Genomic DNA, 16,918 nt, shown 5'->3' on the forward strand with positions numbered 1-16,918 from the left:
TCAAATAAACCTTCTTCCCCCCTCTTTCCTCTTCCTCTGGGACCCCAGTTATTCTAATATTATTTCACTTTATGGTATTGCTGATTTCTCAGATTCTCCCTTTGTGAATCAGACGTTGTTTTTCTTCTCTCTTTTTCTCAGCTCCCTCTTTTCCATCATTTTGTCTTCTATATCACTGACTCTCCCTTCTGCCTCATTCACCCTAGCAGTTAGAGCATCCATTTTTTTACTACAGCTCAGTAATAACATTTTAATATTTCAGCTTGATTAGATTTTACTTCTTTTATTTCTATAGTACGGGATTCATTACTGTCTTCTATGCTTTTTTCAAGCCCAGCTAGTACCTTTATAATCGTTGTTTTGAATTCTAGTTCTGACATCTTATGTCCATATCGATTAAATCTCTGGTAGTGAATACTGCTTCCTTTTCTTTCTTTTGGCATGAGTTTCTCTCTCTTATCATTATGTCCAGAAAAGAATAGATGAAAGAGAAAAGACAAAAATAGCAACAACACCAGAAAAATACAAACAAAACAAACCAGAAGAAAACAGAAACAAAATAAATTAAGAAAAAAGCAAACAAGAAGTAAAACAGAACAAAACAATAGACTAGATCCTCTGTGTATTTTGGTCTGTTTGTTAAGAGAAACTAGATTCCAAAATAGGAAAGAAAGAAAAATTTACATACACACAAAAATAAAATTAAATACAATGAAAGGAAACAAAGAATAAAAAATATATAAACATATATATGTAAATGAAAGTTTAAAGAGAGTTAAAAAAAGAGTTGATAAAATAAGAAAATCGCTGACAAAAAAATAAAACGGAAAGACTAAAGAATAATAATACCCCCCCATGAATTCTATACACTGTTTTTCCTGAGAGCTGAAGTTTTGCAGTTCTCTATGATTGCTAAACTTGGTGTTAGTGGGTTGTTCCTGCTGGTCTTTGGGGGAGGGGCCTGTTGTGTTGATTCTCAGGTGTCTTTGCCCTGGTGGAATTGCACCTCCCTTCCCAGGTGGTCAGGCTCAGTGTAAGCAGCTCCAGATTGCACTATGGGGCACTGTTTTGCTCCCTGAGGGCTTTCAGCACTGATGGGGGGATACAAATGGTGGTTTTCCATCTCTAGCCCCAGAGCTGAAATTTCATGCCCCTCACTCTTCAGTGAGCCTTCAGAGAAAAGCAGTCAATCACTCTTGCCTCCCTGGATTCTGTCCTAACTCTGTGTTCACCTAGCCTGTGACTGAGTGTTTTTATCTCAGGCAAGCGACCCAGTTTCCAGTCTCCAAACTTTACAGACTCTTGTGGTGGGTACTCCAGCTGTTCCTCCTAGAGGAGAGTGGGGTGGTCTCTCCAGGTTTCTGCCTTTTGCTGGGCCCCTGCTTGGCGAGCGGTCATCTGACCATGCAGTGGTTCGGGGTTTATGGCAAGCAGAAAACCGGCACCTAGACTCGCTGTTTTCCCTGCTTCCCTGCTCGGATGTTTGGAAACTCTGCCACAATTAGGCACCCCCAGTCTTTTTGTGACCCTAGGGATCACAAGACTATGCTGTCCCACCTGGGATTCTGCCCCAAAGAAGCTCTTTTTTTTTTAAATATGTATATTATCTTATAGATTATTCATATGTCATTTCTAACATATTTTTAATATTCTACCTCTCTTTTTCCTTGAATGTACTTTATATCACCTTACTGTTGATTTGTGAGTGAATTATCTCATGTATCTAAAATACATTTTTAAAATTTTACATTTTTCTCTGAACTTTCTTGGTGTCCCTAATTTCCTGCTTACTATATGATGGTTTAGTTTTGGTCTTTTGGTTTCAAGTCTGTCTTACAACGTCTTACGATACTTGGAAGTCCATTTATATTGAAAAATGGAAGTAAAGAGCTGATCTTGTGTGCCTGGCTACAAGTCACCATCCAGGCTAGTCAGATTTCTCTGAATGACCCTTTATATAAGAATCAGTCTGTCTTTTTCCCGGGGTAGTTCATTTTCTCCAAACATGGGTTATCTATACTTTCTGAGTTTTCTGAGTACATTGGGAAAAAAGTAGGATCTAGACTCTTACATATCCCTCTGTTGTCAGATGTCACCCTGTTTTTGCCTGTGTAAGAAGTCCCTGTATCCAGGGTGCCTTTGGTTTAACCTCTCCTGAGCATAAACCATTTTTCTTCTGCTCTACTGTGTGGGACCAAAGTAGAAGCTTGATGGAGAGGAGTGGAAGAGATGATTTATATGAAGTTGTTTTAACAAACTTTCAGCTAATCATCCTGTCTTAATATCAACCTTTATATGCTTGATTAAAATGTTACCTGGTCCCTGAAAATCCTGAGCCCTCTGGTTCTGGTCTTTACAGTGAGCCCTCTTGAATTTCCTTAGGATTCATGTTTTTTTGGAGAGCTAAATTACTCGTTATTCATACATGGCTTTTCAGCTTTAATAATTTTGTTTCAAATTTTCATCTGCTTATTTCTGTTGCTATTTCTGAGATACCATAGTTTTGCCTTTAAAAAAATATTTTCTTTTACTTTAGTGTGTTTCCAAGGGTACATGGAGGAAAATGAATCCCAGTATTACTCCCAGTATTACTCCCAGTAATCCCAGTATCCCAGTAATACTCCCATAATGATGGGATTTAAGCTATTATGACAATCAATATTGGAGCAAAATTTTTTTCCATTCCTTAGATACTGAAGTATACTAGTGACAAGAGACAGAAAAGGAACTTACCAGTTTGTCCTGAGATAGTTTCTGTAGAAACAAACAGAAATAAACATGGAATCTAACTTAAAGAAGTCATTAATATTTTTCTCAATTCTCTAAACAGCAAATTTATAAAGACACAAATGATGAAAACGAAAGTATGCAAGAATCTCTTGTGGGACGTTATGATAGCACAGAATATTTCAGATTCAAAAGAGGAACTTACTGACAGGTTTTGAAGTCACAACTGAAAAAGAAAAGAATATAGGCATTGATTGTCTATTAGAAGAAAATTAGTTTTCCTTAATACCTCCTAAAATCAATCTGCAGAATGCAAAGTTTATATGAATTATTTAAATTTAATTTCTCATCTCAAAGTACATGTTATTTATTTTAAAAGTCAAATTATTTAATGTAAATAAAACTAAAATTTCTCTGACCCACCTCTTCTTACTTCCTATTTCCTTTGAACTTACACTCTTTGGGGGTGGGGGCTCTAGAACTAATATTTAGTTATAAAATATCCACTTGATATTTCATGATTTCCCAAATTTGGGTAGTGCACATTGGCGTCCACCTGTGAGCAACAAGTATGTACCTCTTTTTATCCCCTTCATCAGTTCACTTCTCTTCTCTCTATTTTTCCAGTAAACTCAGCTCACAGTTTATTTGTAAGGTTTTATGTATTTATTTATTTATTTATTTATTTGACAGAGAGAGAGAGAGCGTGAGAGCACAAGCAGGGGCAGCTGCAGAGGGAGAGGGAGAAGCAGACTCCCCGTGGAGCAGAGAGCCTGACACAGGGCTCCATCCCAGGATCTTGGGATCATGACTTGAGCCGAAGGCGGATACTTAACTGACTGAGCCACCCCGCACCCCCCCCCCAGCTCACATTTTTTATGGTAAATCAGCATATTGTGTTAGCAATAGCCTGAAAATGTAAAAAATGTTCTTTGTTGAGTAATGTATTATGTTAGCTTTCTTATTTGAAGTTTTCTTTTCTCTCTAGTTGATTCTTGACATTTTGGGAGATTTCACTGAACATTTTTTTAAGTCATTTTATTATTTTTTGTCAGTCATTTTAGTGGATTTCTGAAGGGAAGAGAATAAAATGCCCATTTTCTTTCTTCTTTTAGTGACGTATAGTTAACATACAGTGTTATATTAGTTTCAGGTATAGAGTATAATGATTCAACAATTCTGTGTATTTCTCAGTGCTGATTAAGTGTGCTTTTAATCTTCCTTATCTTTTCACCCGTACGCCCACCCACCTCCCTTCTGGTAACTACCAGTCTGTTCTCTGTATTTAAGAGCTTGTTTGTTTACTTGTTTGTTTCACTTCTTAAATTCCACATATGAGTGAAATCATATTTGCCTTTCTTTGATTAACTTGTTTCGCTTAGCATTATACCCTCTAGATTCATCCATTTTGTTGCAAATGGCAAGATTTCATTATTTTCATGGCTGAGTAATATTCCACTCTGTGTGTATGTGTGTATATATATACACCAGAACTTTATTGTAAAAAAATTATTATGTGGTTGTCTGGTCTGGCTTGACAATTCTGAAAATTTTAATATAGGTCCTCTGTTGGGGCTGCCTGGAATACTCAGGCTCAGTCTGAGATTGTCGCCCTTAGGGGAATTTCTTCTTCATTAGGGAAACCTCAGCTGTACTCTTACAGCCTTTCAGCTGATTGAATCAGGTCCACTCAGATTATCTAGCATAATCTCTTTTAGAATTAAATTATAAACTTGAATCACATCTACAAAATACTTTGCCAGCAACATTTAGATTCATATTTGAATAATTTGGGACTGTAGCCTAAGGTGATACATCAAAAGACCATAGCAGTCCACTCCTTGTCATTTTAGCACTAATGCACATTTCCTTAAACCACACTTAATCTTCAACTGAAGATAATAACAGTTCACATGGTATAATATGCATATAACCAAAAACACGTCCAGATTGCCCAGAAGAGTATGCATAGTCCTTGGATGAGATTCACTCTTCTTTGCTATTCTGTGAGTTAAATTCTGTGAGATTAAGTTGCTCTTATTATCCATCTTGTGTAGATGATAAGTTGATAAGAGAGAAAAAATAAAAATATTTGGTTAATAGGTACATAAATAAATATTAAAAATAAGGCAGAAATCCTTATAATTATAATCCTTGTTTCTGCAACTGCTCATGTGGTTATAGCTATTGTAGGTATTGATAACTACCTTATTCCACTACTCATTCCATATTTTCTGTGCCTTCAGTAAGCATGTGAACTGGTCTTTGTTCTTTACCTGGCCGTGTGGTCCAGACTTTCCTTTTTGAGCGATCTGGGCCATTATCAGTCCTGCTTGAATGGGGTTTAGTTTTCCACTGAGTTAAATCACACGATATGGTAACAATAAGTAGACACGTAAGAGATCTTTTTACCTCTGTGGCGTTGTAGCAGCTCAGTTTCCCGTTGGTAACTGGGATCAGTCACCCCATCCAGTACAGTAATCCTTTTGTTTGCTTTTTGATTCAAATGCATGAAGAACCAAAGTAGCCAGCTGGCATTCTCTACTTCCAGTTCAGTGGAATTGTTGTGTCTTTGTGGAAGTATTCTTCTTCTTGGATCTATGACCTCTAAATTAGCAAAGCCTAAGTTCATGATGCTAGAAGGCAAACTTTTTACTCGTGGATCTCTAGGAGTAGTAGTGAGGGAAGCCAACTCCATTTAATTTCTGGCCATATATTGGACTGTGATTTAGAGTTTGTACAACATCCTGCAGGATATTGCCTCAGCCAGACCAGGCATTGTCATCTAGTTGGCACCGTAACTGAGTCCTTTAATACCTTATACTCCTCTGTCAAGCTAGTTGCATTAAGATGATGGGGAACATGACAGTACAAGTAAATTCCATCAGAATGAGCCCATTACCAGACTTCATTTGCTGTGAAGTGAGTTTCTTGATCAGAAGCAATGCTGTGTGGTAATGGTAGAAGAGAAGACATTTTATAAATCCACGGACAGAATTATTGCATATGGGGAAGACAAACCATATCCAGAGTAGTTAACTATTCCAGTAAGAACAAAGTGCTGCTCCTTTCAGGATGTAAGTAGTGCAGTGCATGGAACATGCCAGCAGGTATCTGGCTATTACCCTGGAGCATGGTCCCACATTAAAGACTCAGTGCTCTTCTCTCCTACTGGCAAACTGACAGCTGGCAGTGGCTGTAGCTAGTTGGCCTTGGTGAGTAGACGTCCGTGTTGCTGAGCACATGCCTAACCTGCTACCATGATCACTTCGTTCATGATCTCACTGGGTGAAAAAGGATAACTAGTATCCACAGAATGGTTCACTCTATCCATTTTATTAAAATCTGTCTGATGAGATTCCTCTGGTGATCATTCATGTGGGACACAAATATATTTACATTATTTTCCTATTCAGAGATGTCTATCCACATACTTCTTTCTCAGACCTCTTCGTTACCAATTTTCCAGTGCTCTTTCCAAGTGCCTGACCATCCAGCCAAACCATTGGCCACAGCCTATGAATTTACAGAGACTCTTATATCTGGCTATTGCCCCTTTCAGACAAAATGAACAATCAGGTGTGCTGCGTGAAGCTCTGCCCACTGGAAGGACTTCCCTTCACGTTCCTTCCAGAATGTCTCAGAAAGGGGCTATAGGGCCATTGTGCATGTCCAACTTTATGGGCTGGTGTTTCAGACAACAGGCAGTTCACGATGGGCAGCTCAGATCTCATGGCAACCTGGTAGCCCTCGGTTAAGCATTCAGCCTCTCCTAAGACTCAGTAACAATCCAAAAGCTTTTTCTCAAAATGAGAATAGTCATTTGCAGAGGATGGCAGATACTTACTTTAAAATCCTAAGGGCCTACAAAAGGCTCCACATGGCGTTTTGTCTGCCACTAACACTCCAAGCACATCGTGTCTGCTGGGTCATAAAGCCTAAGTGGCTGAGCCTCTTGCCTGGCAGCCTGGATCTTTTGCCCAGCCTTTTCTTGTTCTGGGTCCCACTCAAACTGGCAGCTTTTCAGGTCATTCTGTAAGTGAGCCGAAGTAGCACACCCAAGTGGATATCATGTTGCCTTCGAAATACAAAGAGGTCCACTAGGCATTGTGCGTTTTTCATTGGTAGGAGGGGCTAGAGGCAACAAAGTATCCCTCACCATGGAAGTTGTACCTTGACATGTCCCACAGTACTGCTCCCCCTGAAATTTTCCTGAGGCGAAAGGCCCCTGCATTATTGTTGGATTTGTTTTCTACGTCTCTGATATACTGAAGTTTTATCTAAATATCTACAGCTTCTCCTTGTTTGCCAGGGCACCATAGTATCATAGAGGGAAAAGTGATGTAAGTTCCTGCGGGCTAAATTGTGACACAGGTGTAGAGTTGATGTGACCTGAAGTAGGACAGTGTAGGCATATTGATTATCTTGTCAACTGAAAGCAAACTGCTTCTGGTGGTCTTTACTAAGAGTAGAGAGAAAAAAAGTCACTTGGCAAATCAGTAGCTGCGTGGTAACAGGGGATGTGTTAATTTGTCCAAGCAATGAAACCAGCACAGCAGCGCACTTTGAGCCATTATTTGATTAAATTTATGATAATCTACTGCCGTTCTCCAAGATCCATTTATTTTCTGCATAGGCCCATTGGTAAGTTAAATGAGGATCAAGTCTTTGGTAGTGCCACGAATGTCTGCAATCCTCTGGGAATGTGCTATTACTTTTGGTTTATCGTTTTCTTAGGTAGAGCCGTTTTGTGGGTTCCACTTGGCCATTACTAGCAGAATAGCCCTTACTTCACAGATCAGGGAACCAGTGTTATAATCCTGCCAGTTTTGAGTATATCTATTCTAATGATGCATTCTGAAACTGGATAAATAGCTGTCGGATGGATTTGGGGACCTATTGGTTCTACTGTGAGAGAGACCTGAGCTAAAATCCATCAATCCCTTATCTCTATAGGACCCTACTCTGACTGATGGACCATAAGGATGTTTTGGGTCTTCAAGAATTAGTGTCAATTCAGAGCCAGTGGCCAGTAATCCCTGAAAAGTGATTATTTCCCTTTCCCCAATTTATAGTATTTCTAGTAATTGGTCCTACGTCCCTTTGTGAAAGGCTTGGAGAAAGATTAATATTATACATTGCTGGCAATATAGCAAGGGCTGTCTTCAAGGGGATCTGGCTTTCACTTCATACCATGATTTCTGGATCTGTAAACTGGTTCCCATCAGAGAATTGATTGAGGAGCTTGTTTCTAGTGATTCAAGTGACTTCTATTCACTAGGCCTAGAACACTTCTGTTAATATAGATAAAGTATGAATTTAGAAAACTGTCCATCTATTTCTTCTCTAGGGATATCATTATCAGCTGGCCAGGGTCTTAGATCTCTAGGAGTCAGACTCTTCTGATTCCTGCTTTGGCTGTCATTCATCTCTGCTCTTAAGAGCTATCCAAGGGATTGAATCAGGACCACCAGATTATCTAGGATAGTCTCTCTTACCTAATGCCAACCTGTTATAGACTTTAATCACATCCATAAAGTACCTTCACAGCAACACCTAGATTGGTGTTTGATTGAATAACTGGTACTATGCCCAGCCTATCTGACATATCAAAAGACCGTTCCAATTGGGAATCCACATTTTGACCTTCTGTACTAAATTGCATGTTTTTGGGATTTCTTAATTTCCTCTTCCTTGGTTTACATTCCTTGTTTTGATGGAGTATATTCTCCAGTTTTTCCTGGGGAAGGAAACATTTCCGTTTTAAATTCTCAACTACTGATGGTTTCTGTCACTTTTTTTAGACTTTTACGTTTTGCCTTTTATTTTTATTTTTTTTTTAAGATTTTATTTATGTGACAGAGAGACAGCCAGCGAGAGAGGGAACACAGCAGGGGAGTGGGAGAGGAAGAAGCAGGCTCCCAGCAGAGGAGCCCGATATGGGACTCGATCCCGGAACACCGGGATCATACCCTGAGCCGAAGGCAGGCGCTTAACGACTGCGCTACCCAGGCGCCCCTGTGTTTTGCCTTTTAAAGAAATATTTTCTTTCAATGTAGTGTGATTTCAGACTTCTTGAAAGAAAATTAAGTTTTTCAAATTTTTATATTTAACTTCAATCTCACAATTATATTTTTTAATGAAGGGCTTTATAGGACTGTTACTCATAATTCCTAGGGAAAAAAAATAATCTCTGACTAAGAAACCAAGCATACTAGAGATACTGGATAGGAAAGGGGCTTACTGATTTGTTCTAAGTTATTCCCTGAAAAACAAACACAAACAAACATTGGCTAAATTGGAGATGAGATTGCCATTTTCTTTATTTCTCTAAAGTAAGTATTTACAAAAGTAGAAATGATGACAGCCAAAGAATGCAAAACTCCCATGTTAATGGATGTGTATGGTATTGAAAAATCAACTTTTTAAAAAAGACTTTATTTGTTTGAGAGAGACAGAGAGATAGAGAGCACAAGCAGAGGGAGGGGCAGAGGGACAGGGAGCCTGACAGGACCCTGGGATCATGACTTGAACTGAAGGCAGATGCTTAACCAACTGAGCCACCCAGGCACTCCTGAAAAATCAACGTAATTGACACATTTGGAAGCTACAACTGAAGCGGGAAGGCAAACAAAAATGTAGGTGTTGTTTGCTCATTAGAAGGTTAGTTTTGCTTTATAGCTTTATAAAATTATGCACTAGAATGTAAAATTTATATGAGTCGTATTTAAGTTTAATTTTTAATATATCAAAGTATATGTGCTTACTTTATTTTTTTTTAATTAAAAAAAATTTTTTTTATTAAGTTATGTTAGTCACCATGCAGTACATCAATAGTTTTTGATGTAGTGTTCCATGATTCTTTGTCTGCATATAACACCCAGAGCTCCATGCAATATGTGCCCTCCTTAATACCCATCACGGGCCTAGACCAATTCCCCCCCCCTCCCCTCTGAAACCCTCAGTTTGTTTCCCAGAGTCCATAGTCTCTTGTGGTTCATTCCCCCTTCCATTTACCCCCCCTTCATTCTTCCCTTCCTCTCCTACCGATCTTCCTGCTATTTCTTATGCTCCATAAATGAGTGAAACCATATGATAATTGTCTTTCTCTGCTTGACTTATTTCACTTAGCATAATCTCCTCCAGTCCTGTCCATGTTGCTGCAAATGTTGAGTAATCATTCTTTCTGATGACTGAATAATATTCCATTGTATATATGGACCACATCTTCTTAATCCAGTCATCTGTTGAAGGGCATCTCGGCTCCTTCCAGAGTTTAGCCATTGTGGACAATGCTGCTATGAACATTGGGGTGCATATGGCCATTCTCTTCACTACGTCTGTATCTTTGGGGTAAATACCCAGTAGTGCAATTGCTGGGTTATAGGGTAGCTCTGTTTTTAACTTTTTGAGGGCCCTCCACACTGTTTTCCAAAGTGGCTGTTCCAACTTGCATTCCCACCAACAGTGTAAGAGGGATCCCCTTTCTCCACATCCTCTCCAACATTTGTCGTTTCTTGCCTTGTCCATTTTTGTCATTCTAACTGGCGTAAGGTGGTATCTCAATGTGGTTTTGATTTGAATTTCCCTGATGGTTAATGATTTTGAACATTTTTTCATGTGTCTGTTAGCCATTTGTATGTCTTCATTGGAAAGGTGTCTGTTCATATCTTCTGCCCATTTTTTGATTTATTTGTTTCCGTGTATTGAGTTTGGAGAAGTTCTTTATAGATCTTAGATACCAGCCTTTTATCTATAGTTTCATTTGCAAATATCTTCTCCCATTCTGTGGGTTGCTTCTTTGTTTTGATGACTGTTTCCTTTGCTGTGCAGAAACTTTATCTTGATGAAGTCCCACAAGTTCATTTTTTCTTTTATTTCTCTTGCCTTTGGAGATGTGTCATGAAAGAAGTTGCTGTGGGTGATGTCAAAGAGGTTACAGCCTATGTTCTCCTCTATGATTTTGATGGATTCCTGTCTCACATCGAGGTCTTTCATTCATTTGGAGTTTATCTTTGTGTATGGTGTGAGAGAGTGGTCAAGTTTCATTCTTTTGTATATAGCTGTCCAGTTTTCCCAGCACCATTTATTGAAGAGACTTTTTTCCACTGGATGTTTTTTCCTGCTTTGTCAAAGATTAGTTGACCATGGAGCCCAGGGTCCATTTCTGGGTTCTCTATTCTGTTCCATTGGTCTATCTGTCTTTTTTTGTGCCCGTACCATGCTGTCTTTGTGATCACAGCTTTGTAGTATAGTTTGAAATCAGGCAACGTGATGCCCCCAGCTTTGTTTTTCTTTTTCAACATTTCCTTGGTGATTTGGGGTCTTTTCTGGTTCCACACAAATTTTTGGATTATTTGTTCCAGCTCTTTGAAAAATGTCATTGGTATTTTGATTGGGATGGTGTTGAACATGTAGATTGCTCTGGGTAGCATGGACATTTTAACTATGTTTATTCTTCTGATCCAGGAGCATGGATTGTTTTTCCATCTTTTTGTGTCTTCTTCAATGTCTTTCATCAGTGTTTTGTAGTTTCTAGAGTATAAATCCTTTACTTCTCTGGTTAAATTTCTTCCGAGATGTCTTATGATTTTTGGTGCTATTGTAAATGGAATCGATTCCCTAATTTCTCTTTTTCAGTCTCATTGTTTGTGTATAGAAATGCAACTGATTTCTGAGCATTGATTTTGTATCCTGCCACATTACTGAATTGTTGTATGAGTTCTAGTAATTTGGGGGTGGATTCTTTTGGGTTTTCCATATAGAGTATCATGTCATCTGCGAAGAGAGACAGTTTGACTTCTTCTTTGCCAATTTGAATACTTTTTATTCTTTTTTGTTGTCTGATTGCTGTTAGGACTTCTAGCACTATGTTGAATAATAGTGGCGAGAGTGGGCATCCTTGTCGTGTTCCTGATCTTAAGGGAAATGCTTTCAGCTTTTCCCCATTGAGAATGATGTTTGCTGTAGGCTTTTCATAGATGGTTTTTATGAGATTGAGGAATGTACCCTCTATCCCTACACTCTGAAGGGTTTTAATCAGGAATGGAGGCTGTATTTTGGCAAAACCTTTTTCTGTATCAGTTGAGAGGATCATGGTTCTTGTCTCTTCTCTTATTAATGGGATCTATCACACTGATCGATTTGCAGATGTTGAACCACCTTGCATCCCAGGGATGAATCCCACTTGGTCATGATGGATAATCCTTGTAATGTACTGTTGGATCCTATTAGCTAGAATCTTGTTGAGAATTGTGGCATCCATATTCATCAGGGATATCGGTCTGTAATTCTCCTTTTTGATGGGGTCTTTGCCTGGTTTGGGGATCAAGGTAATACTGGCCTCATAGAATGAGTTTGGTAGTTTTCCTTCTGTTTCTATTTTATTTTAAAAGATTTTATTTATTAATTTGACAAAGAGAAACAGCCAGGGAGAGAGGGAACACAAGTAGGGGGAGTGGGAGAGGAAGAAGCAGGCTTCCAGCGGAGGAGCCTGATGTGGGGCTCGATCCCAGGACGCTGGGATCACGCCCTGAGCCGAAGGCATACGCTTAACGACTGTGCCGCCCAGGCGCCCCGGGGTCATGTCTTTTTATCCAATCTGCAACCCTGTGGTGTTTTATGGGAGGATTTATGCCATTCACATTGAAACTGATTATTGAGAATATGATTTTAATGATGTCGTGTGTCTGTGAAGTCTTTGTTTTTTTTTTTTTTTTTTTTTTTTTAAAGATTTTTTATTTATTTATTCGACAGAGATAGAGACAGCCAGCGAGAGAGGGAACACAAGCAGGGGGAGTGGGAGAGGAAGAAGCAGGCTCACAGAGGAGGAGCCTGACGTGGGGCTCGAACCCGGAACGCCGGGATCACGCCCTGAGCCGAAGGCAGACGCTTTAACCGCTGTGCCACCCAGGCGCCCCAAGTCTTTGTTTTTATAGAATGCAAATTTCTGTTCTGTATTACTCTTGGGGTCTTTTTACTTTTATAGAACCCCCCCTTAATATTTCTTGTAGGGCTGGCTTGGTGGTTACATATTCTTTCAGTTTCTGCCGGTCTTGGAAGCTCCTTGTCTCTCCATCCATCTGAATGACAGCCTTGCTGCAGAAAGTATCCTTGGCTGCATGTTCTTCTCACTTAGTGCTCTGAATATGTCTTCCTAGCCTTTTCTGGCTTGCCAGGTCTCTGTAGACAGGTCTGACATTATTCTGATGTTCCTTCCTCTGTAGGTGAAGATTCTGTTCCCCCTGGCCACTTTCAAGATTGTTTCCTTGGATCTAAGATTTGCGAATTGTACTATTATGTGAGGTGGTGTTGGTCTCTTCTCATTGATCTTGGGAGGGATACTCTCTGCCTCTTGGACACGAATGCTTGTTTCCTTCACCAGATTAGGGAAGCTCTCAGCTACAATTTGTTCAAATATCTCTTCTAGACCTCTCTCTTTCTCCACCCCCTCGGGGATGCTGATGATTCTGATATTGGAACGTTTCATTGAGTCAGTAATCTCCCGTATTCTTTTATCTTGAAACTGGAGTTTTTTAAAAAATATGTTCCCTCTTTTTCCTTCTCTTCTATCATCTCATCTTTCAACTCACTAATTTGTTCTTCTGCCTCATTTACCCTGGCCATCAGAGCATCCAGTTTAGACTGCATTTGATTCACAGCATTCTTAATTTATGCCAGATTTGCTCTCATTTCCACCCTTAGAGATTCTATATTCTTGTTAATATTTTCATTAATATTTTTTTCAAGCCTACACATCATCTTGACCATTGTTACTCTGAATTCCATTTCTGACAGTTTGGTTATATCCATATCCATTAGTTCTGTGGCAGAGGCCACAGTCTCTGTTTTCTTTCCTTTGTAGGGGGTTCCTCCTCGTTGTTCTGATGAGGAGAGGTTGCGGGGTTGCCCAGAGCCCAAATTATTGACCAGGACCCAAGCAAGGCGAACGTGTTTTATAGGGACCTTAGGAATGTGGGCTTCTTGTTTTTTCAGCCTGCCTTCTGGGGGAGGGGTCTGTCGTGCTGATACTCAGGCAACCCTGTCTGGGTAGAGTTGCCCCGTCCCCTGTGGGGGCTGCGGAATGGGTGCAGCGTGAACCGGTTTTTCCGGGCTTTTGTTCTCTGGCGGCTTTCCCTGGTGGTTTTCTGTGACTCTTCTGAGAGTCAGAGCTGCAGTGGCTGTATCCTAGCCTCTGTCTCAGGAGAGAGAGATCTCAGTCCGCTCTCCACTGAGCTCTTCTGGCCACTTTAACTCTGTTTCTGTCAGTGCTGCCAAAAACCCCGCAGTGTCCCGGGTTGTGCGCCCCACAGCCGGTGTCCCAGCCCTCACTTCCAGGGCCGGCATGTCTCTGTCCTTTGTGTTTCTAACACCGCCGGCTGCCCCCGGTTCCCGCGCGCTCCCGAGCTCCCTGTTTCAGTGTGGTTCGCACATGCTCCAGAGCGCCGGTTTTCAGTCTGGTTGCGTGGGCTTCTGAGCTCCCGGTATCAGTCCAGTTCCAGTGAGTGCTCCGGAGCTCTCGGTTTCAGTCTGGTTCCAGTGAGCACACCGGAGTTCAGTTTCAGTCTGGTGGTGCACGTTCCCTGGCTCACGGTCTCAGTCTGCTCTCTCTCCCCGGCTCACGGTCTCAGTCCGCTCTCTCGCGGGTGCCGGTCCGTGAGTCCACCCGCTCCCCAGTGCAGGTGGCTACTGCTTCCCAGCACCCGAGCGCGGAGGCTCCCTCCCCCTTCCGTTTATTTTCCGATATCTGTGTGCAGATTCACGGCTCCCTGCTTAGTACCTCCATACTCAGCCCCGGAGATGTTTGTTTGTAGAGATCCAGATGTATCTTCCTACATCTCAGGCTGATTCCTTGGGTGTTCAGGCTGGTCTGGTAGATATCCAGCTCGACTCAGGGGACCAGCTGACAAAAGGGCCCCTACTCCTCTGCCATCTTCTTTTTCTCTCTATGTGCTTACTTTAAAAGTCAAATTATTTTGTCTAAATTTAAACACTATGCCTCTGGCCCACCAAATATTACTCTCGGTTTCTTTTTCACATTAGGTTTGTAAAGGGGAGGAAGTTATTGACTAATATGCAGTTCTAGAACACCTACATAATATTTTATGATTTCTTCAATTTGGACAATGTACAGTAACTTCCTCTTGTGGAAACCAAGGGTTTTCCTCTTTTTCTACCCTTTCCCCATGTCCTTTTCCTGTTCCTATTTCTCCCACAAAGTCATGTCACATTTTAAACATATATTAATATGTTATGTTAGTAATAACATGATGTGTAAAGAATCTTCACAGCTGAGTTACTTACCAGATTTTCTGTGTAAATTTTTCTCTGCAGTTAATTTCCTAGTCTTTCCTGTTTTCTCAGAATGTTTTACAAGTTTGTGCTTCTTATAATTTTCTTAGCCATTTAATCAAACTTCAGAAAGGAACCCGCAGATTAGAAATAGGAAGGGAGGGTATTGATAGGTCTAGGCTCTTTCTTAGAATACAAATAATAACATAAATATAATTTGAGAGGAGATTAATATTTTCATTCCCTAATCTTGTCTAGGGAGATTTAAAAAATTTAAATCATCATAGCCTGTGAAGGTGAAAAACTTTTTTCTATCTGGGAGACTAAAGTATATGTGAAAGATTGAAAATCGGCTTACCAGTAGATTCTGGAGTCTTAACTGAAACACAAACAAAACAAACACAAAATTGTTATCTGACCCTGCAAAAAAGACAAGTTTCTCCAATAGGCTTTTCATTGTGAGTACAATGCAACATTGATATAATCAGATATATTGAATTTTAAATGTTGTAATCAAAGTCATGTATTTTCAAAATTTAAAAAGTCAGTTAATTGTACTAATCATGCCTCTCTATTTTCTGTATTTCTGATGCTTATATCTGGAGCCTTGCTGACTCTGGAAAAACTGCCCCTCCTGAGTCTAGCCAGTTCCTAGGGATCTTAAAATAATTCTCCTGCCAGCACACTTTCATATGCAAACTAACAAATCCAGAGACTAGTCTCTTGTTGGGCTCTTAGACTCTGGGCCACTGTTTGCTCTCTAATCTCCCTGATGCCAGGTATCAGACAGTCAGTGGCAACTACTGTACCCTGGAGCCTGCTGAAATCATTTGAACAAACCTACACAATTTCATGTAGGTTTGTACCTTTTATTATTTTTTCTAAACCTGCTTAGGCTGCTTACCACATCCTGCTCATTTCCTCCCCTGAAAATCATGGTAAAGAGTCTTGCCCACCTTTTCCCCATCACTCCTTCTGGCTCCTGACTGACCCCAGTGCTTCCCCATGTGGCCCTGCCTGGTATGGCATGCCCTGTCCTCTTGGGAACTGTGAGCAACACACTATGTTTTCAATGCAGTCAGCTCCATTCTTTCCTATTGGCATTACCACACACAGATAATAATAAAACCTACATTTTAAAACACTAATGTATGCTTATAGTAAAAAGCATCAGTTCCTTGCTGCAGCTATTTGCAATTGTATTTGTTCTCCTAAATTATATCCACTACATATTTAAATGTAGGCTTTTTGTGCTGCAAATAGCTTTCTGAAAATGTGGTTTCTTGGCTTTAGTACTATGTAGTATTTATTGTTCTTCTATTCTCAAAGATGAGGCCTTCCTATTCTTCCACTTAATAGCTCACCTCCTTTACCTTCCTGTGGCAGGCAGAATTCTATGATGACCTCTAAGCAGTCACCCCTTGCTAAGTGCCCTCCCCTTGAGCCAGGAAGGGACCTGGAACTTGCTTCTGGCGAAGAACATGGGCAAAGTAACGGTATAGTCAATCCTATGATAACATTACATTGTTAAGACTCATTGTTAGCAGATTCTGCTACTGGCTTCCTAGAGTAAACTGGCTAGTTTGAGACTACCTGTAAGAGGGCAGTGGGGCAGGGAACCTCAGGGCCTGTGGGATCTGAGTGTCCCCAGGTGACAACCTATAAGACATAAGGGACCTCAGAAAAGATGCATGGACTGTGACAGAACCATCTAACAAGCATGAATTTTAGTCATAGATGGATGGGGAAGAGAGTAGGGTTAAACTATTAGAGGAAATATTAAAAGGAATAAAAAGAAAAAAAGTTCTTTAAGGAAGCATGGAAATGCAGGAAGGAATAAAAAAAAGTAAAGATGTGGATAAACATAAGCAAATATTTACTGCAGTTAATTTTTGCACTT

This window comes from Ursus americanus, chromosome 32 (genome assembly GCF_024610735.1).
Source record: "Ursus americanus isolate L20-20 chromosome 32, mUrsAme1.1.p, whole genome shotgun sequence".
Lineage (NCBI taxonomy): Eukaryota > Metazoa > Chordata > Mammalia > Carnivora > Ursidae > Ursus > Ursus americanus.